General features: G+C 45.0%; 1 gene segment (V, D, J or C); it reads left to right on the forward strand.

The window, feature by feature from the left end:
• The window catches only part of LOC144598705 (Ig kappa chain V-V region T1-like), a 32,088-nt gene extending 19,696 nt beyond the window's left edge, over positions 1 to 12,392 (forward strand). The window contains exon 6 of the V gene segment in view: positions 12,244 to 12,392.
• The last annotated feature ends 9,686 nt before the right edge of the window (positions 12,393 to 22,078 follow it).

The raw sequence follows: 22,078 nt of genomic DNA on the forward strand, positions 1-22,078 counted from the left end.
GTCAATTATAAAAGACGAAATTGCTGAGCATTTGGATAGCAGTAACAGGATCATTCCGAGTCAGCATGGATTTACGAAGGGGAAATCATGCTTGACAAATCTACTGGAATTTTTTGAGGATGTAACTAGGAAAATTGACAGGGGAGAGTCAGTGGATGTGGTGTACCTCGACTTTCAGAAAGCCTTCGACAAGGTCCCACATAGGAGATTAGTGGGCAAAATTAGAGCACATGGTATTGGGGTAGGGTACTGACATGGATAGAACATTGGTTGACAGACAGAAAGCAAAGAGTGGGGATAAATGGGTCCCTTTCGGAATGGCAGGCAGTGACCAGTGGGGTACCGCAAGGTTCGGTGCTGGGACCCCAGCTATTTACGATATACATTAATGACTTAGATGAAGGGATTAAAAGTACCATTAGCAAATTTGCAGATGATACTAAGCTGGGGGGTAGTGTGAATTGTGAGGAAGATGCAATAAGGCTGCAGGGTGTCTTGGACAGGTTCTGTGAGTGGGCGGATACATGGCAGATGCAGTTTAATGTAGATAAGTGTGAGGTTATTCACTTTGGAAGTAAGAATAGAAAGACAGATTATTATCTGAATGGTGTCAAGTTAGGAAGAGGGGATGTTCAACGAGATCTGGGTGTCCTAGTGCATCAGTCACTGAAAGGAAGCATGCAGGTACAGCAGGCAGTGAAGAAAGCCAATGGAATGTTGGCCTTCATAACAAGAGGAGTTGAGTATAGGAGCAAAGAGGTCCTTCTACAGTTGTACCGGGCCCTGATGAGACCGCACCTGGAGTACTGTGTGCAGTTTTGGTCTCCAAATTTGAGGAAGGATATTCTTGCTATTGAGGGCGTGCAGCGTAGGTTCACTAGGTTAATTCCTGGAATGGCGGGACTGTCGTATGTTGAAAGGCTGGAGCAATTAGGCTTGTATACACTGGAATTTAGAAGGATGAGGGGGGTTCTTATTGAAACATATAAGATAATTAGGGGATTGGACACATTAGAGGCAGGAAACATGTTCCCAATGTTGGGGGAGTCCAGAACAAGGGGCCACAGTTTAAGAATAACGGGTAGGCCATTTAGAACGGAGATGAGGAAGAACTTTTTCAGTCAGAGAGTGGTGAAGGTGTGGAATTCTCTGCCTCAGAAGGCAGTGGAGGCCAGTTCGTTGGATGCTTTCAAGAGAGAGCTGGATAGAGCTCTTAAGGATAGCGGAGTGAGGGGGTATGGGGAGAAGGCAGGAACGGGGTACTGATTGAGAGTGATCAGCCATGATCGCATTGAATGGCGGTGCTGGCTTGAAGGGCTGAATGGCCTACTCCTGCACCTATTGTCTATTGTCTATTGTCTATTGTCTATTGTCTATTGTCTATTGTCTATTGTCTATTGTCTAATGTGATGAAAGCTCGCCAAACTATAATTTAGTCATAGAGTCATAGTCGTAGAGTGATACAATGTGGAAACGGGCCCTTCTGCCTGCGCTTGGTCCATATCCCTCCAAACTTGTCCTATCCATGTATCTGTCTAACTGTTTCTTAAACGTTGGGATAGTCCCAGCCTCAACTACCTCCTCTGGCAGCTTGTTCCATACACCCACCACCCTTTGTGTGAAAACGTTACCCCTCAGATTCCTATTAAATTATTTCCCCTTCACCTTGAACCTATGTCCTCTGGTTCTCGATTCCCTTACTCTGGGCAAGAGAATCTGTGCATCTACCCGATCTATTCCTCTCATGATTTTATGTATAGTAAGTATACAAGTTTTATCTCTCCACAGAATATGCCTGAACTGCTGAGTGTTTCCAGCACGCTCATTTTATTTCAGATTTCCAGCAACTGCGGTATTGTAAATCTCATCATTTTGCCTCCCTCTGCATCCACCCGGCACATCTCCTTTAAATTCTGCCCCCTACCCTTAAAGCTAAGTCGTGGAGTATTTAATTTTTCCACCCTGAGAAAAAAAATCTCACTTTCTACCTTATCTATGCCTCTAAACTTCTCATAATTTTGTCTACTTCTTTCAGGCCTCCGCACAACTTCTTATGTTTCAGAGAAAACTATCCAAGTCTGTCCAACCTCTCCCAGGATCTAATACCCTATAATCCTTCATCAGTCTGGTAAACCTGCTCTGCACCCTTTCCAAAGAATCCACATGCTTCCTGTCACAGGGCGACCAGATTACACATAATCCTCCAAAAGCGGCTTAACTAAAGTTGAATAAAGCTGGATCATGACTTCCCGACTCTAATATTTAATGCCCTAACCTAAGAAGGCAAGCATTCCATAAGCATTCTTCACCACTCTATCTGCTTGTGTTGCCACTTTCAGGGAATTTTTGACCCCATGATCCCTCTGTACATCAATGCTGTCTGAAGAAGGGTTCTGACCCAAAACATCTGCTATAGTTTTTCTCCAGAGATACTGCCTGACATGCTGAGTTACTCCAGCATTTTGTGTCTATCTCCCCCCCTAAACCAACATCTGCAGTTCCTTCCCACACAAATGCTGTTCAGGTCCATTCCATTAATTGTATATTTTCCTCTTTATGCAGCATTCTCATTCGACTCCTCTAATCTTCCTTGATTTCTAACTTTTCATAGTTGTGATGAAAGGCCATCAGGAATGGTCAATGTCACTTCACCTCTGGAACGTAATATCTATGTTGTATTTGGACAAAGAATGTAATAAGGTCTGAAGCCAGATGGTTCTTCTAGAATCCAAAAGGAAGAACTGATTATTGATGAGCAAGGATTTCTTAAGAGTGATATCACCACCATTTTTCATCATAGTTCTTTTGACAAAGTCCCACACAAGAGATTAGAGTGCAAGATTAGAGAACATGGTATTGGGGGTAGGGTATTGACATGGAGAGAGAACTGGTTGGCAGACAGGGAGCAAAGAGTAGGAATTAACGGGTCCTTTTCAGAATGGCAGGCAGTGACTAGTGGGGTGCCGCAAGGTTGGGTGCAGGGACCCCAGTTATTTACAATATATATTAACGATTTAGACGAGGGAATTAAATGTGACATCTCCAAGTTTGCAGATGACACAAAGCTGGGTGGCAGTGTGAGCTGCGATGAGGATGCTATGAGGCTGCAGGGTGACTTGGATAGGTTGCGTGAGTAGCAGGTACATGGCAGATGCAGTATATTGTGGATAAATGTGTGGTTATCCACTTTGGTGGCAAGAACAGGAAGGCAGATTATTATCTGAATAGTGTCAGGTTAGGAAAAGGGGAGGTGCAACGAGACCTGGGTGTGCCAGTGTGACATCAGTCACTGAAAGTAAGCATGCAGGTTCAGCAGGCAGTGAAGAAAGCTAATGGCATGTTGGCCTTCATTGCGAGAGTATTTGAGTTTAGGAGCAAGGAGGTCATACTGCAGTTGTACAGGGCCCTGGTGAGACCGCACCTGGAGTATTATGTGCAATTTTGGTCTCCTAATTTGAGGAAGGACATTATTGCTATTGAGGGAGCGCAGCCTAGGCTCACCAGGTTAATTCTCGGGATGGCGGGACTGACATATGATGAAAGAATGGGTCAACTGGGCTTGTATTCACTGGAATTTGGAAGAATGAGAGGGGATCTTATAGAAACATATAAAATTCTTAAAGGATTGGACAGGCTAGATGCAGGAAAAATGTTCCCAATGTTGGGGGAGTCCAGAACCAGGGGTCACAGTTTAAGAAAAAGGGGTAGACCATTTAGGACTGAGATGAGGAAAAAACATTTCACCCACCGCAGTTAATATAAAATTGACGGCAGCTATTCCTGGAAACATTGCTTAGCATTCAAACAATGTTTTATATTTTTGATGATGTTCTTTAATGAAGTGATCTAAACATCCCAAATAAAGTGTTTAGAAACAAACAAAAACTTGATAAACAGCTCATAAAACATTACTAACTCAAATTAATGCAAAATGTTTCACTTCCTCACTTTCTACTCAGATAACAATTTTACTAGATTATTGAAGCTATTTCCTCATTTAGCCGTCAACTGAATAAAATTTCATGACACTGTTTTACAAAAGATTTGCTAGGATTTCTCGAAAAATGTATCGATTCCACTATCATATGCATGAATATATGAAACATTAAAATAGTTGAAGTGAAAACAGTTTTACAAGAACAGAAACTAGAAAACATTGCATCTGAGAACTTCCTTTCCACATAAAATAGGTGTGAATCACTCAGATTGAAACCAATAGGAAATCATACTACTTATAACATGGGCTAATTCTTCAGGTTCCAAGCATAGAAACATAGAAAATAGGTGCATTGTGATCATGGCTGATCATCCACAATCAGTAATCTGTGCCTGCCTTCTCCCCATATCCCTTGATTCCATTAGCCCCTAGAGCTCTATCTGACTCTCCTTTAAATCCATCCAGTGAATTGGCCTCCACAGCTTTCTGTGGCAGAGAATTCCACAAATTCACAACTCTCTGGGTGAAAAAGTTTCTTCTCACCTAGTTTTAAATGGTCTCCCCTTTATTCTTAGACCGCGGCTCCTGGTTCTGGACTCCCCCAACATTGGGAACATTTTTCCTGCATCTAACTTGTCGATTCCTTTTATATGTCTCATCCTTCTAAACTCCAGTGAATACAAGCCCAGTCTTTCCAATCTTTCTTCATATGACAGTCCTGCCACCACGGGGATTAACCTCGTGAACCTATGCTGCACTCCCTCAATAGCAAGGAGGCTTCCTCAAATTAGGAGACCAAAACTGCACACAATACTCCAGATGTGGTCTCACCAGGGCCCTATACAACTGCAGAAGGACCTCTTTGCTCCTATACTCATATCCTCTTGTTATGAAGACCAACATGGTGGATTAGTGTGGACATTGGAAATAGAGTTTCTTCTTGGTAATGGGATGAGAATTACTATGACTGCATGGATATGGGGAGAAAGCAGGAACGGGGTACTGATTTTGGATGATCAGCCATGATCATATTGAATGGCGGTGCTGTCTCAAAAGGCCGAATGGCCAACTGCTGCACCTATGTTTCTATTTTCTATGTTTCTATTTCTGGTTAAATAAGTGGCAGGTGAACCCAACTCACCGGGTCAGGCAGCATCCCTGCCTGTTGAGTTACTCAAACACTTTGTGTCTTTTGTTTTATAAACCAGCGTCTTCAGTTCCATGTTTTGACAAAGATGATCATCGTTTTTATTGTGAGAATACTGGCCAAAAAGTGCCGATGCAGGATTGTCACACGTCCGTGCAGGTACATAGTTCCTGAAAATGGCATCGCAGGTAGTCAAAAAGGCTTGCAGCACATTGGCCTTCATCAGTCAGTATTGAGTTAGAAGTTAGGAGGTCATGCTGCAGTTATTAAAGACATTGGTGAGGCCACATTTAGAGTCTTATGTTCAGTTTTGATCACCATGTTATAGGAAAGATGTGCTCAAGCTGGAAAGGGTGCAGAGAAGATTTACAAGGATGTTGCCAGGACTCGGGGGCTTGAGCTATAAGGAGAGGTTGAGCAGGCAAGGATCTTTATTCCTTGGAGCGCAGGGGGATAGCAAACCAAATAGCAGATGTCCCAGAACCAACTAGCGGTGGCAAATTGCAAGACCCACCTGCCACCTGGGCCGCCACTGTGGGTCCCAAGTGTGGAGAGAAAGGGCGCGGAGGGCAAGACTGCAGTCACTGATGAGAGTTGCATGTTTCTGAATATTCAATCTTGTAACAAAATTTCTTCAAGTTTATCCAGTTACAGCCACTCCTGTCATGTTCCATTAACTGGAAAACAGCCAATTAAACTGAAAAATGCAATATACCTGACCAGTCCCAGTTAACGGAAAATGAGTTAGATCATAGAAAACGTGTGATTTTGCTGAGGGTCAGTTGTAATACTTTATCAACTATGGCTTTAAGAGCGGCCAAGAGACCTAAGCACAAGAGCCAGGGCAAGACTTCAGTGCAGTGGTGAGGGAAACCATATACTGGTTGTACGACTTGAAGGATGAGGGGGGTCCTCATTGAAACTTACTGAATAGTGAAAGGCCTGGATAGAGTGGATGCGGAGAGGATGTTTCCACTAATGGGAGAGTCTAAGACTAGAGGCCATAGCCTCAGAATAAAAGGACATACCATTAGGAAGGAGATGTGGAGGATCTTCTTTCATCAGAGGGTGGTGAATCTGTGGAATTCTTGCATAGTCAGCTCTGGAGGCCAAGTCAATGGATATTTTTAAGGCGGAGATTCTTGGTTAGTAAGGGCGTTGAGGGTCATGGGGACAAAGCAGGAGAATGGGGTTGAGAGGGAAAGATGGATCAACTATGATTGAATGGCAGAGTAGATGTGATGGGCCGAATGGCCTAATTCTGCTCCTATCGCTCATGAAGATATGAACATGATCTTCCCTTCATGTGATGAGGCATTAAACCAAACAAGGCCCAGATTGCCCCCCTAGTTGTTTGTGAAACATTCTACATGGGCTATTCCATAAAACCTCAGAGAGATTTCTCCTCTTCTCCAGAGATGCTAGCTGACCTGTTGGGTTACTCCAGCATTTTGTGTCAATCAGCATCAGCATTTCCTTCCAACATATTCAATTTCAAGTAATACCTTCTTCCTACACCTCCTCCACTCTCTCGACCCTGTACACCCTGCACTCATTTCTCTGCTACCTCCCACCCTCCCAGTCACCTTGCCCCTCTCCCCTCTTTCTTTAACTCACATCCTATCCCTGGAGTCCCTCATTTCCCTTTTATTCTCCCCCTTTCCCCTCGCCCTGTCCCCTTCCACCCATATCGCTCCCTCTGGCTTTACATTTCACTCCTCCCCTTATGTCCTTGTTTGATTGAATGGTTGAAAGATGTAGCATGGAAGGACCATGCTGTGGCTGGAGTCCACACCGATCATCAATCTACCCCATACATGTGACAGCAACTAATTAACCTGCCAACCCGCATGTCTTCGGGATATGGGTGGAAGGACATTCTTGCTATTGAGGAAGTGCAGCGTAGTTTCACCAGGTTAATTCCTAGGATGGCAAGACTGTCGTATGATGACAGAATGGGTCAACTGGGGCTTGTTTTCACTGGAATTTAGAAGGATGAGTGGGGATCTTATGGAAACATATAAAATTATTAAAGGATTGGACACGCTAGATGCAGGAAACATGTTCCTGATGTTGGGGGAGTCCAGAACCGGGGGCCACAGTTTAAGAATAAGGGAAGGTATTTATTCACAAGGTGCTGGAGTAACTCAGCAGGTCGGGCAGCATCTCGGGAGAGAAGGAATGGGTGACGTTTCGGGTCGAGACCATCAGTCTGAAGAAGGGTCTCGACCCGAAACGTCACCCATTCCTTCTCTCCCGAGATGCTGCCCGACCCGCTGAGTTACTCCAGCACTTTGTGAATAAATACCTTCGATTTGTACCAGCATGTGCAGTTATTTTCTTAAGAATAAGGGGTAGGCCATTTAGAACTGAGATGAGGAAAAAACATTCATCCAGAGAGATGTGAATCTGTGGAATTCTCTGCCTCAGAAGGCAGTGGAGGCCGATTCACTGGATGCATTCAAAGGAGAGTTAGATAGAGCCCTTAAGGCTAGCGGAATCAGGGGGTATGGGGAGAAGGCAGGAACGGGGTACTGATTGTGGATGATCAGCCATGATCACATTGAATGGCGGTGCTGGCTCGAAGGGCTGAATGGCCTCCTCCTGCACTTATCGTCTATGTATCTATGTATCTAACCGGAGCACCCAGAGGAAAGCCACGTGATCACATGCAGTGGAAACAAGAAACTGCAGATCTTGCACTCAGACAGCACCCGAGGTCAGGATCGAACCCGGGTCCCTGGCGCTGTGAGACAGCAGCTCTAGAGGCTGCGCCACTGTGCTGCCTTGCACCTTAGCTCACACCCTTCGTCTCACTTTCATCGCTAGCCTTTGTCGCGACCTCCACTCATTTGCCAATACATCTACCACCCTCCCTCCGCCCCCCTCGATTGCCAGGTTTGTCCCGCCCCCATGTATTGAAACACTGTAAATGGATCCATTGTTATCATGTATTGTCTTTCCGCTGACTGGTTAGCACGCAACAAAAGCCTTTCACTGTAACTCGGTACAGGTGACAATGTATTAAACTCAAACTGATCTGGACTGAACACTTTTCCAGATCCTACCCCCCCCCCCCCCCCCCTCTCTCTCTCTCTCTCTCCAATCCGTCTGAAGAAGGGTCCCGACCCTACAACGTCGTATGCTCATGCATGTTTGCTGACCCACTGAGTTCCTCCAGCGCTTAGTGTTTTGCTCAAGATTCCAGCACTTGCAGCTCCTTGTGTCTGTAACCCAACATATATTGAGGAAATTATTCACAAAATGCTGGAGTAACTCAGCGGGTCAGGCAGCATCTCGGGAGAGAAGGAATGGGTGACGTTTCGGGTCGAGACCCTTCTTCAGACTTCAGACGTTTCGGGTCGAGACCCTTCTTCAGATGCTTCCTCAGGCAGCATCTATTGGGGAAACTACCGCCCCCTTGCAACAAATCTCCAGGATTTACCCTAGAACTCGCTTAGAATTGTGCATCCGGCCTGTGAAAGTTTCTGTGACAAAGATGTTGCCCCCTTGCTCATCAGTGTTTCCCTTCGCTCCATTTCGGTTTGCATCACCAAGCCGGGGTTTCCATTGCACAGTCTTTGGTCAGAACGAAAGCCGAGGCTCTGCTGCACCGTGCGATACCGCCTGGCGGCCCAACGGACCCGCCCTTGCAAAACAGGTCAAACTGCCACGGGGAAACAAGGAACCGCAGATGCTGACTTACAACAACAACAAAAAAGACACAGAGTGCTGGAGCACCTCAGCGGGTCAGGCAGCATCTGTGGAGAACATGGAGAATTGTGACGTTCCACAGAGTGCTGGAGTACAATAGACAATAGACAATAGGTGCAGGAGGAGGCCATTCGTCCCTTCGAGCCAGCACCACCATTCAATGTGATCATGGCTGATCATTCTCAATCAGTACCCCGTTCCTGCCTTCTCCCCATACCCCCTGACTCCGCTATCCTTAAGAGCTCTATCTAGCTCTCTCTTGAATGCATTCAGAGAATTGGCCTCCACTGCCTTCTGAGGCAGAGAATTCCACAGGTTCACAACTCTCTGACTGAAATCATATCTGATCATATCTGATTAAATCTGATTTAATCATATCCCAAATGACCTAAGTATCTAATGATTCCAGTCGGTATCAAGACTTGCTGGAACAATTATCCTATTATTGCATCCTTGGAATACGAAGAAACAACCCTCCCAAAATTAATATTTTCTTTACAGTTACTGGACTTCCATCTGTATACTCACTAATATTTTGTTTTGCGGCAAGCAAATACATTTGGAAGTAAAAGGATTCTGTCGGAATAGTTATGGTGAAACTATCGAATTATCCTTTTAAAAAAAACCTTCGGTTCACGTCTCTATCTAGTCTGAAGATAGACACAAAATGCTGGAGTAACTCAGCGGGACAGGTAGCATCTCTGGAGAGAAGGAATGGGTGACGTTTCGGGCCCAACCCCTTCAATGGAGTAATCACACATGATGCCCTCAGTTACGTCCTCCCGCAGTTTGTATTTGGCCTAAATATAACTATGGCCAATTATTCAAGCCTGGATGAGATCCATGATCATAAACCAGCCCTTGCCAATGCTGTCGTGAGAATATATATATATATATATTTTAACTCAACATTTCTCTTTCCAAAACACAAAATAATCCAGCAAGCCGGGCAGCATCGAGGGAGGGAAATGGACAGGAGACGTCTTTCTTTATGCGTTGGAAGGAACTATAGATGCTGCTTTATTCAGAAGATAGACACGAGATGCTGGAGTAACTCAGTGGGACAGGCAGCATCTCTGGAGAGAAGGAATGGATGACGTTTTGGGACGCGCCAGCGTTTTGTGTCTTTTTCTTTATGCGCTAAGTGATAGGCTGGTGGAAACAACGGGAACGGTAACGTGAAGTAGAGCATTGGATCTTCAGTTGAGGGGGGGTGCTGTTGAGCTGCAGGTGAAGAACAGAGGCGTTGGAACAAATGACACGTTTCTTCATAGAGATAGTATCGGCCCGGTGCGAAGCACCATGTGATTAGTTTACTTTTATTTATGCATATTTTAGATTGACGCAATCTTGTTCCACTTGAGCAGAAGAGATGAGGAATGATTCGGAAGTTTTTAGTTTTAATAAATTAGAGACACAGCGCGCAATCAGGCCCTTCGGTCCTAAATGGAATTCTCTGCCACAGAAGGCAGTGGAGGCCAATTCACTGGATGTTTTCAAGAGAGAGTCAGATTTAGCTCTTAGGGCTAAAGGGATCAAGAGATATGAGGAAAAAGCCGGAACGGGAGACTAATTTTAGATGATCAGCCATGATCATATTGAATGGCGGTGCTGGCTAGAAGAGCCGAATGGCCTACTCCTGCACCTATTGTTCTATGTTTTTAATGTATCCATGAGTCCGCGCCACTGATATACCCGTACACTATCCGACACACTTGGGACAATTTACAATTCACAATTTACAATTCTTACCCAAGCCAATTAACGTACAAACCTATACGTCTTGGAATGTGAGAGGAAACCGGAGCACCCGGGGAAAACCCACGTAGGTACAAAGGTACAAACTCCGTACAGATAGCACCCGTAGTCAGGATCGAACCCGTGTCTCTGGCGCTGTCAGACAGCAACTCTACCGCTCTACCGCCGTGCCGGAAGTATTAGCTGGGAACCAAAGGAGATAAATTCTAGAAGCAGAAACAAAGTGCTGGAGGAACTCTCCAGAAGAGGCGGCATATGTGGAAGGAAATGGACAGAAGACGTTTCGGGTCAATAGACAATAGACAATTAGTGCAGGAGTAGGCCATTCTGCCCTTCGAGCCAGCACCACCATTCAATGTGATCATGGCTGATCATTCTCAATCAGTACCCCGTTCCTGCCTTCTCCCCATAACCCCTGACTCCGCTATCCTTAAGAGCTCTATCTAGCTCTCTCTTGAATGCATTGAGAGAATTGGCCTCCACTGCCCTCTGAGGCAGAGAATTCCACAGATTTACAACTCTCTGACTGAAAACGTTTTTCCTCATCTTGGTTCTAAATGGCCTACCCCTTATTCTTAAACTGTGGCCCCTGGTTCTGGACTCCCCCAACATTGGGAACACGTTTCCTGCCTCGAACGTGTCCAACCCCTTAATAACCTTATACGTTTCGATAAGATCCCCTCTCATCCTTCTAAATTCCACTTTATACAAACCTAGTCGCTCCAGTCAGGAGAGCCTTTCTTCAGTTTGACTCCTGTGCATCGAAGATAGGTTTAAATTGCAGTGAGATAAAGGAGAAGGAATCCTATGTGAGATTGAGGTCGTGTAAAATATCGGCAGAGATTGTGTTTGATGCAGAGAGTAGATTAAAGCAGATTAGACCAAGAAGCAGTTTTTAGTTTAATTTAGAGATACAGCGCGGAAACAGGCACTTCGGCCCACCGAGCCCGCATCGCCCAGCGACCCCCGCACATTAACACTACCCTGCACACCCGAGGGACAATTTATAATTTTACCGAAGCCAATTAACCTAAAACCGGAAACCGGAGAAAACCCACGAGGTCACAGGGAGAACGTACGCAGTCCGTACAAACAGCACCCAAGGTCAGGATCGAACCCGGGTCCCTGGCGCTGTAAGGCAGCGACTCTGCCCTACAGGGCTGGTCAGCTAGACTCCACCGGCCCATGCGACTCGGGGTTCAGTGAGAGGGCATATGGACTGCTCATGCAAAGGATGGGGACACCTCATCTAGGGTCGCTCGGAATGGGGGATTTTTCTGGTGTAAAAAGATACTGTGTACCTCTAACGGTAGCCGAGACGCAGAAGGGCTGCGGGATTTGAGTGGATATCCAGTCCTTCCGCCCGCATGAGCGTTGATCTGATAACTTGTAAAAAAAACACCATTGCCTCATTGGATTTAAATTTTCGTGCGAATAGAGATAATATCTTGAAGATTAGATGTAATCTGCAGCACAGCGCACATCCGCTCCATTCGGGCCTTGAATGAATCGTGCACCCTACATTGGTTTGATTATCAGATACACTGATTTCCCACGGTTCCCTGAATTAGAGGCAGTGGGCAGGAGGGGTGTTCGTTAAATGACGTTGCTGGATGTGCAGGCAGAAAAAGTCATCAAGAATCATATATGTTCAAGTAACCCTTGCTCCCCTCTCTCTCCGTTTCAGGTCGAGATGTTTCAGGTCGAGACTCTTCTTCAGACTGAGAGTCAGGGGGAGAGGGAGGACACTAGAAGTATCTCCAGGGTCTTGCTAACGTTAAAATCAAGAATATTGTTTGTGACACCATTCAATCAGATTTCTATCCAAATTAAGGGCAGGCAGCATCATCGTGAGCCTAACATGGTTGGCTGAGTTAACTCACTAAGGTGAGCAGCGTTGCTGGAACTACCTTTGTAATTCATTTGTCTGCCATCGTTGTCTCATCTTGAGATTTATTTTGCTTAAGTTGTAACATGGCAGTGTTGATAGAAGCATACTCTTACAGAATATTGATGTATTCTCATTAAAAGTAGTTTAATGAATTGAATGAATGAATTGAATTTATTTGTCATTCAAAACAAGTTTGAACCAAATTTAGTTACCATGCAGTCACAACACTAAAAAAGCAATATTCACAAATTAATATTCACAAATTACAATACCTGGAAATAGGAATCACGTATACATTTCCCTTTACTTTCTACCTGTCGCATCACCTGATATTGAGATTTGTGGGACTGGAAGTGTTCACTCACCTGCAACGCTCATGACTGAACAGTAAAAAAAACAACTCAGTACTAACTCCATCTACAGGTTTGCAGGTGACACAAGTGTGGTGGGCCGAATCACGAACAATGAGATCACGTACAGGAAGGAGTTAGAGCAATTAATGACATAGTGCCCGGACAATAGCCTGTCCCTCAATGTCAGGAAGTTGAAAGAGTTAGTCATTGACATCAGGAAGCATGGTGTAGGAAAATAACTGCAGATGCTGGTACAACTCGAAGGTATTTATTTCACAAAATGCTGGGGTAACTCAGCAGGTCAGGCAGCATCTCAGGAGAGAAGGAATGGGTGACGTTTTGGGTCGAGACCCTTCTTCAGACTGCTTCTTCAGGAAGCATGGTGGAGTACATGCCCCAACCTGCGTCAATGGTGCACGAGTGGACATGGTTGAGTGCCTCAAGTTCCTTGGCATTAATATTACCAATGTTCTGTCGGACACCAAACCCATTAACGCGATGGCAAGAGGACACAACAAAACCTCTGCCTCCTTGGGAGAATTGGGAAATTCAGCATCTCTCAGTGGCTCTTAGAAACCTCTACAGGTGCACCATATAAAAGAATACTACTGGGTTGCATCACAGCTTGGTTTGGGAATAGCCCTGTCCAAGACCGCACAAAATTGCATTGAGTTGTAGTTGTGGCCCAGTCAATCAGACCAGACTCCCCACTCTTGACTTCGTCCGCACTTCGCACTGCCTCGGAAAAGCTAACATAATCAAATACATTTTTTCACCCCAGTCATTCCTTCTCCCTCCTCCCATCTGGCAAAAGTTTCAGAAGCTTGAAAGCGCGCACCATAAGACTTAGGAATAGCTTCTCCCTCTCTGTTATCAGGCTTCTGAGTGGCCCTTCCAAAGCTAGGGTACTGTCCCAATCACCTGAACCCCATTGAGGTCATGGAGTCTATGGAACTCATCCACTACAAAGCTGAGAACTATATTCTGCACTCTGTATCTTCTCTTTGCTCTCTCTATTGTACTTGATTTTGACTTACATAGAAACATAGAAAATAGGTGCAGGAGAAGGCCATTCGTCCCTTCGAGTCAGTACCGCCATTCAATATGATCATGGCTGATCATCCAAAATCATTACTCCGTTCCTGCTTTTCCCCCCATATCCCTTGATTCCGTTAGCCCTAAGAGCGAAACCTAACTCCCTCTTGAAAACATCCAGTGAATTGGCTTCCACTTCCCTCTGTGGCAGAGAATTCCACAGAATTCCAAAGACTTGATTGTATTCATGTATGGTATATCTGATCTGACCAAATAGCCTGCAAAAACAACCCTTTTTTTATTGTACCCTGGTACACGTTGAAATAATAAACCTAAACCGAAGCAGTCGCCAGCAGGTGCCGCCCACGGTAGCACCAATTAGAAGATGTTATTGTGTGGGTGGACAAGAGTATAGCTGGTCCCTTCCCCATAAACATCTAAACATCGATTGGACAAGTTACACCAACGGACTGGCAAAACTTGTCCAAAGTTGAGTTTAGTTTATTGAAGATAGATATAGAAAGCTGGAGTAACTCAGCGGGTCAGGCGGCATCTCTGGAGAAAAGGAATAGGTAAAGTTTCGGGTGGAGACCCTTCAGTTTAGTTTATTGCCACGTGAACCGAGGCACAGTGAAAAGTTTTTTTATGCAGCCCCAATGGCAAATTGGGAAGAAACATTTGATGTTACTCAACGGTTAATCAATCGACAATTTCTGCAGTTCCTTCTGGACAATTTATAGGCTGGGACTACTGAGAATCGCCTGCTTCTGCACAGTCCACTCACAGGAAACAATTCGTGAAGGAAACTAAGCCACGAGGTGGCTTTGTGGGCTCGTTGACTCGGTGAGAATAATGGGTCTATTTCCGCTGTGAAGGGGGTTACCAGAAGGCTACTGGAATGCGAACGTTACAGATGTTATCCTGCCCTCTGGAAAGCATCGACAGTCCGGGCAATCCTGGCGTTATCCTTGTGACCTGCTCGCAGTGTTGTTAGAAGCATGCGTTCACCTTCAGTTTAGTTTTAGTTTAGTTTAGAGATACAGCGCGGAAACATACCCTTCCGCCCACCGCCGACCAGCGATCTCGGCAAACTTGCACTGTCCCACACACACTGGGGACAATTTACAATTTAACCAAGCTAATTAGCCAACCAAACAAGTCGGTGTTTGTGCAGGAGGAACATATCAGGTGTGCAGCAGAATTAACACGGTAGACTTTCAGAATCATGGAACAATTAACAGGAGGAATATACCTATCTCAAAGAAGTCCAAACTCAATGTGGGGAGTAACGTGACTTGCCAAAAGGACCAGAGCAAGCCATGGAATGCGAAATATTGGGAACTTTCCATCAGAGAAATTGTTCACGTTGATTTTTTTCCCTGCAGTTCTTTGTTTAACCGTCCAATGCTTATATCTACAATTTCCTAAATGTTTCATCTAATGGTTGAAGTTTGTGTATGTGGGCGTGTGGGCGTGGACGCTGTGGGTAAATGGAGGTGGAGAGTGATGGGTGGGTTAATGCAATCGGATGCTAAATTAATCCAAGAGGAGGCGCCCGAGTGTCAAATAGCAAAGTGTCACACCTGTAAATTTTAAACGTGGCACCAGCAAGTTTAACTAATTTATCGGAAGAGGCAAGGAGCACTGGGGACTAATTGAATAACTCTTTCAAAGGGACTGCGCAGGGACAATGTTGGCTTTGTCTGATCTCGAGCATTCTATGATTTCAACGCCGACTCTCTAGCTTAGTTTAGTTTAGAGATACAGCGCGGAAACAGGCCTTGGACCCACCCAGTCCGCGGCGACCAGCGATCCCCGCACACTAACATTATCCTACACACACTAGGGACGATACAATTTTATCAACCCAATTTGTCTTCAAACCTGTGCGTCTTTGGAGTGTGGGAGAAAACCAGAGCTCCCGGGGAAAACCCACCCAGGTCACTGGAAGAACGTACAAACTCCATACAAACAGCCCCCGCAGTCAGGATCGAACCCGGGTCTCTGGTCTGATGTAAGGCAGCAACTCTACCGCTGCCCTTGCGTCCGTCTAGTTTTCCCCAAGTCATTCGTACTCTCCCATTTAAGGCATTGAATATGAATTATGGGTCGGAGAAAAAGGGTCATGTTTCATTTTATTGCCGCCTGTCTGTGCACTCCATGCCATCGAAACGAAACACTTCGAGGAGATCAGTACATTGAGAGAATGCGTATAATATACCGGCAAGGTAGAATGAAAAGCTATTGATCTAGCAATTGTATAATTGTAACAAGAAAATACATTTGTACAGCAGTTCTGGGTGGATTCGGATTACAGCGATGGTGTCATTAAAGGGGTGTTTTTCAACTGAAAACACACAGAATTGTAGATGCTGGAATCTTGACCAAAACACAGAGTGCTGGGGGAACCCAGCGGGCCAGGCAGTATCTGTGGAGAGACCCTTCTTCAGACTGATCGTGTTAGCGGTTGTGTTAACTGGTGAAAAGACGTGGGGTCGAGGTGGATTTTTTAAAATTGAATTGCACAGAATAAAATGTTAAATCTAGATTGGTCCTTGACCTGTTAGTCCTCGGAGCGATAAACGGTGATCTGCAATCGATGACTTCCTGGAATAAATCAAATTCATTGATAATCGCGTTGAAGTTACAGCTTTTTTTTAACAAAAAACGTGGCAAATGTCGAAGGGAACACGAGAGGCAGGCGTGAGTACCGCGAGAGATGTGATATTGGCACTGGTCAACTACATATCAATGGAAACACAAGTGCTGGGGGAGTGGAGAAGAATGGCGTGGAGTATATCCGTTCTACCCGAGGGACTACTTAAGAGGAAACAAATTAAATGAGTCGAATGCAACGAGTGGAAAATAAAACTGCCTGGGAGGCTTTGTGTGAACAAAGCAGGAAGTAAAATAGTAAACAAGTGCGTGCTGCATTGACCTGTTTTCACATTACTTTAGTTTATGGACAATAGACAATAGACAATTGTTGAGTTTAGTTTATATAAATGCGTGGAAACAGGTCATTCGGCCCACCATGTCCATGCTGGCCATCAAATACCTATCTATATTAGAAACTAAGAACTGCAGATGCTGGTTAATGCACAAAGGGATACAAAGTGCCAGAGTAACTCAATGGGTCAGGCAGTATCTGAGATGCTTATCTAAGATGTATCTAAGTGTTTATGTACTGTGTGATACTTGTACTGAACTGTTTACACAAATGAATTTCGCTGTACCTCGGTACTTGTGACAAATAAGGTACCATACCATAACTCAAATGAGTTCCAAGGTTGGCTACATGCACCATAATTTGACGATCAGATACGAAGTGGCTGCAGTCCCTCATTGTTCTTTAGTCCTCCTTCAATTCCCATGCTAAGCTTTCTGTCCTGGGCTCCCTACATTGCCAGGGTGAGGTGGCGCGCAAATCGGAGCAACAATACCTTATATTCCACTCGGGTAACTTACTGCCCAACGGTATGAACATTTAATTCTCCAATTTTAAGTAAGTGCAAAACCTCACCCCTTTCCATTCCTCATCCCATAAGCACCCACCCCTTTGTTTTCTCCCTCCCCTCCTTCCCTGTGCCCCACCTGGACTCGCACATATTAATCCCCTCAGCCTCCCCTTCCACCTATATCCTTTCCTCTAGCTTCGCAACTCTTCAATACTTTTGTCTCATATCTTCTGTCTTTTCATCTCTCGCCTTTGTGCACCATCTGCCCATCACACCCACCTCACCTGTTTTATTTGCCAGGCTTTGCCCTGCCCCTCCTCCTTCCCATCCCCTCCCTCCCCCTTCCCTCAATCAGGACGAAGAAGGGCCCCCACCTGAAACATCACCCATCCATGTTCTCCTGAGATGCTGCCTGACTCATTGAGTTACTCCAGCACTTTGTGTCTTCTCTTGTGCTTTACAATCGAACCTGTACTGTACAGCACAAGAACACATTCTTCAGACCACAAAGACTGTGCCAAGCATGCCAACAAGGCCATCACTTATCTACCTGCACAGAACCCAGATCCCACTATTCCCTCCATTTCGATATACCTATGACAAATCTTTTAAATGGCACTGATGTATCTGCTTCAACCACCACCCCCGGCAGACCTATACAGGCACTCACTGCCATCTGTGTAAAAAAAACCTGGCGACACATCTCCTTTAAACTTTGCCTCTCTCACCATGAAGCCATGCCCCCTAGTATTTTATTTTTTCTATCCTGGGAAAAAGATTCTGATAGAACATCGTTCAGGAAGGACCTGCAGATGCTGGATTCAACCAAAGATAGAAACAAAAGCATCTTGATCGCAACGTCATCTATTCCTTTTCTCCAAAGATGCTGTCTGACCTGCTGAGTTCCTCCAGCTTTTTGTGTCAATCCTCTGATAGTCTACCCTATCTATGCCTCTCATAATTTCATACATTTCTATCCAGTCTCTGTGCAGCCTCTGGCATTCCAGAGAACACAACCAAAGTCTGTCCAACCCCTCCCTGTAGCTAATATCCCCCAAATCCAGGTATCATTCTGGTAAACTTCCCCTGTACACTTTTCAAAGCATCCACATCCTTCCTGTAATGGGGGTGACCAAATCTGCACACAATACAACAAATGAGTCCTAACCAAAGTCCTGTGCAGCTGTATCATGACTTCCTAACTCTTATACTCAAAGCCCCAGCCTATAATAGCAAGCATACCATATGCTGGGGTAGCAGACTTTGAGCAAGGGTGTGAAAGTGTAGAGTGGGATAAAGATTGGCTAGAGGAAGGGGCAGAGGAATGGCAGATGGAATTTAATCAAAGCAAGTGTGAGGTGTTGCACTTTGGGAGGTCAAGTGTAAGGGGGAAATATACAATTAATGGCATGACCCTTAACAGCACTGATATATGGAGGAATAGCTCCCAGGAAACGTGCAACCAAAGACAGTCCAGAGTAAACAGTTGAATGTACTTAGAAACATAGAAACATAGAAAATAGGTGCAGGAGTAGGCCATTCGGCCCTTCGAGCCTGCACCGCCATTCAATATGATCATGGCTGATCATCCAGCTCAGTAGCCTGTACCTGCCTTCTCTCCATACCCCCTGATCCCTTTAGCAAAAAGGGCCACATCTAACTCCCTCTTAAATATAGCCAATGAACTGGCCTCAACTACCTTCTGTGGCAGAGAATTCCACAGACTCACCACTCTCTGTGTGAAGAAATGTTTTCTCATCTCGGTCCTAAAAGACTTCCCCTTATCCTTAAGCTGTGACCCCTGGTTCTGGACTCCCCCAACATCGGGAACAATCTTCCCGTATCTAGCCTCTCCAACCCCTTAAGAATTTTATATGTTTCTATAAGATCCCCCCTCAGTCTTCTAAATTCCAGCGAGTACAAGCCCAGTCTATCCAGTCTTTCCTCATATGCAAGTCCCGCCATCCCAGGCATTAATCTGTTGTGTAGTGTCTTACGTACCGACAACGGAACAATGAAATCCTTACTTGTAGCAGCACAACAGATCTGTAAACACCATACACACAGATAATATACGAAAAAACAAAAAAGCAATATGATTTATAACACTGTTACTATTGCAAGGGGCTAGAATGTGTTATTTTGATTGGCAAAAAAAAACTTTGATCTTAAACGAATACAAAATGAGATGTTTTTCAGACTGTTTCCTGTTCAAATAATACACGTCCTTTTGAGCATTGTTTCAGATGTATGATTTCAGAGGTATGCTATCAATCACCATATAGGTTTATCCAAAAAAAAGAAGCGTTGAATTTGACACAACCTCAGAACGACCCAAAATGCTTTGCCATCTACAAAGTACTTACCAGGTGCAATAATTGTTGTTACTGTATATTGGAAACATAGTTTTTTTGGTCTGTAGTGTACATGAATTTTGTAATCTGCCTGTAATATTTATATTTTAAGATGTGTTTGTTTAAAGTACCACACATGCATTCTTTGCTTCGTACCTCTTTCCAACTGACCTTTAGTCAGTGAGTCATAGAAAGAGAAACAGGCCCTTCAGTCCACCATGTCCATGCTAACCGACAATTATCTATCGATATTTGGTCCATTCTTAGTCACGCGTGTGAACAAAAATGTGAAAAATTGTGGAAAGTGTCTCTTCTAATTCTGAAAGCATAACAGGTATATTGTTTTGTACTGTATATATGACTTATATTTGTCGATGTTTATCAAGTGAGATTTTTTAATGTTATGCTGACAATGTTTGTTTAGAGTCAGAGGTCAAATTTGACTGGTCACGTGTGTGGCTATGTGAGGATATATGCACGTACACCGAGGTCCCTCTGTTCCTCAGCGCTCCCTTGATACATCATGTGTAAGAAGGAACTGCAGATGCTGGTTTACACCGAAGATGGAGACACAAAATGTTGGAGTAACTCAGCGGACCAAGCAGCATCTCTGGAGGAACGAGTTTGTTTTTATTTTAGTTTAGCACGGAAACAGGCCCTTCAGCTCTCCGAGTCCGCTCCGACAAACGATCCCTGCACAGTAACACTATCCTACACACATTAGGGACAGTCCACAATTATACCAAGCCAATTAACCTACAAACCTGTACTTCTTTGGAGCGTGGGATGAAACCGGAGATCCCGGAGAAAACCCACGCAGGTCACAAGGAGAATGTACAAACCGGACAGACAAGCACCTGTAGTCAGGATCAAACCTGGGCCTACTGCTGACCTATTCCTATTATTTCTCTCCAGAGATACTTCCTGGCACGCTGAGTAAATGACATGTTGTGTCAATCTTCCCTCAATACATCAGTTGTGCTGCACGCCCCATTGTTACTGCCTCATCTGCTTCAAGGTCTCCACTATTGTCCCTGTACCCAAAAAGACAAGGATCACTGGTCTTAATGACTACAGGCCTGTCGCACTTACCTCTGTAGTCATGAAGACCTTTGAAAGACGTGCTGGCCCAGCTGAAAAACATCACAAACCCCCTGCTGGACCCCCTGCAGTTTGCATACAGGGCCAATAGATCAGTGGATGACGCAGTCAACCTAGGCCTGCACTTCATCCTCCAGCACCTAGACTGCAAGGGGACCTATGCCAGGATTCTGTTTGTGGACTTTAGCTCTGCTTTTAACACCATTGTGCCAGAGCTACTACACTACAAACTCTCCCAGCTGACTGTGCCTGAACCCCTCTGTCAGTGGATCATCAACTTCCTGACGGACAGGAAGCAGCATGTGAGGCTGGGAAAGCACATCTCGGACCCGCAGACCCTCAGCATAGCAGCACCGCAAGGCTGCGTACTCTCCCCTCTCCTTTACTCTCTCTACACCAATGATGGGGAGGAATCTGCCTACAGAGGGGAAGTGACACAGCTGGCGTCCTGGTGCCATCGCAACAACCTGGAGCTCAATGCGCTCAAGACAGTGGAACTAATTGTAGACTTTCGAAGAGATCCCCCTCCCCTCCCCCCACTCACCATCAACAACACCATAGTCACATCTGTGGAGTCATTTAAGTTCCTTGGAACCATCATCTCCAGGGACCTTAAACGGAGGGGCCACCATCGACTCCACAGTCAAAAAGGCCCAACAGAGGATGTACTTCTGTGGCAACTGAGGAAACACAATCTGCCACAGGCAATGATGGTCCAATTCTATTCTGCTATCATTGAGTCCGTCCTCACCTTCTCCATCATGGTCTGGTTTGGCTCAGCCACCAAGCACGACATCCGGAAGTTGCAACGGATCATTCGCACAGCTGAGAAGGTTGTTGGCTGCAACCTCCCCCCCCCCCCCCATTGATGAACTGTACACTGCAAGGGCCAGGAAGCGAGCGGGCAAGATCATCTCTGACCCCTCTCACCCTGGCCACAAACTCTTTGAAGCACTTCCCTCTGGAAGGCGACTCCGGATTGTCAAAGCAGCCATAGCCAGACATAAAAACAGCTTTTTTTTCACTAGTGATAGTTCTACTCAATAACCAAAGTCTGTAGTCTCTTTTTTGCTCTGGTTTATTTTCACCCACATGTTTAGACCGTAATGGTGTACCTTATTGTTTTGTTGTGTTTATGCTTTATTCTTAGTTGTTAACTGTATGTTTGTGTTGTCATTTGTGAGCGGAGCACCAAGGCACATTCCTTGTATATGCACATACTTGGCCAATAAACTTATTCATCTCATACTCGTCAGAATTAACTTCCACCTGCCTCTCCTCCGTCCAGTTAGTTCTATTGTGACACCACCGTAACAGAGGTATTTACATT

The sequence above is a fragment of the Rhinoraja longicauda genome, chromosome 1 (assembly GCF_053455715.1).
Source record: "Rhinoraja longicauda isolate Sanriku21f chromosome 1, sRhiLon1.1, whole genome shotgun sequence".
Taxonomy (NCBI): domain Eukaryota; kingdom Metazoa; phylum Chordata; class Chondrichthyes; order Rajiformes; family Arhynchobatidae; genus Rhinoraja; species Rhinoraja longicauda.